Source organism: Tupaia chinensis, unplaced genomic scaffold, assembly GCF_000334495.1.
Source record: "Tupaia chinensis unplaced genomic scaffold, TupChi_1.0 Scaffold000477_1, whole genome shotgun sequence".
NCBI classification, from domain to species: Eukaryota; Metazoa; Chordata; class Mammalia; order Scandentia; family Tupaiidae; genus Tupaia; species Tupaia belangeri.
Genome location: NW_006159986.1, coordinates 435,090 through 436,554, shown reverse-complemented (window position 1 = coordinate 436,554; position 1,465 = coordinate 435,090).

Genomic DNA, 1,465 nt, shown 5'->3' with positions numbered 1-1,465 from the left:
CTCCCACCGGCTTCCCGGCCGCGCGCTCCGCCGCCACCTCGTCGCCTACCCCTCCGCCTGCGGTCCAGGGACTGCGCCGCCCGAGCCCTCACCCCTCCCTGGCCAGGGCGGGCGCAGCAAGCGGGCCGGGGGCGGGTCCCGGCACCCACCATGAGGGGCGAGCTCTGGCTCCTGCTGCTGGTGCTCAGGGAGGCTGCCCGGGGGTCCCCTGGAAGGCAGGGGGTGTTGAGAACTGTGAGCTGGCTACCCGGACCCCACTCTCCCAAACACACAGGGTGTGTGAGTGAGGGTGGAGGCATTGACATGGATGCCCCACGCTGTCCTTCCAGTAAGGACAGCGGGAGAAGGGGCTCTATGAGGCAGTGGGCTCTGGCCACACAGGGGACAGTGGGACAGTGGTTGGGACCCCTGGCCACCCCAGGTCAGGCTGAAATTTGATCGGCCGGGAGCGAAGCCTTCTCTTTCCTGCGCCCTCCCCAAGCTGAGCCAGGTTGGGTGTGAGCTAGATCTGGGGGCTGGGTGAGAGGAGCAGCAGGGGATGCTGGACCCAGGTCCTCTGGGATAAGAGCAGTGGTCTAACTGGACTTCCTCTGGAGGCTGAGAGGTGTTGGGTCCAGGAGGTTAACTCGCTGCTCCCCCATTCCCCAGTCTCAAGGGTCCCAGTGACTCCTGCTCTGCTCAGTCTAAGTGACCTTTGACCTTCAGCTGATCTGGCTCCAGAAGAGCGTGTTCAGGCCGTCTTGCTCACTCCTCCTTCCTGTACCAGTTCTCCCAAACCGTCTCTCCCACCCGAAGTCCTTTCTGAGATCTAACTCAGATCTCCCATGTTGCAAAAGGCAGAGCAGTTTTCAACATATACTCCAAGTTCTTCCTGCTCCTCACGCTCCCAGACTTTCTCTGGGGCTGGGGAGTTGGGTTATTCTCTTCCCGAACCTCTTGACCAGGAACTGGGAAGACTGTGATCTCTGCCTCAGTGGCTCAGGTGCCTTGATGGGACGAGGGAGGATTGTGGAAGGGGGCGCTGTCACTGGGCTGCTGTGTCCCAGGGGCGCCGGCACCCAGCACAGCTCCTATGTCAGCCTTCTGGACTTGAATGGTCTTTGCTCTGCAGCTGAGACAGGAGGGGATGGGAGGAAGAGGGCGCTGATGGGGACATGTGAGCAGGGAGTGCTGGAGGCTGATGTGTCCTGAGGCTGCTGGTGCAGAACAGCCAGTTTCCAGGGAGAGCACAGAGGATGGTCAGAGACAGCCTCTGTTCACTAGCTCTCTTGCTGTGTGAGGTTGGGCAAGTTACTCTCCCTCTCTGGACTTATTTCTGTACTTATAAAGTGATACTGTTGGCAAAACCTGTGACCTGGTTGTGGAATCATGACGGTCTTTTTTCTCAGTCTCTTTAATGATTGTCTTTCCCTTTCAGATTTGTTATGTTGCATATAGGTAACTGGTCATTTTAAAAAAAATCCAC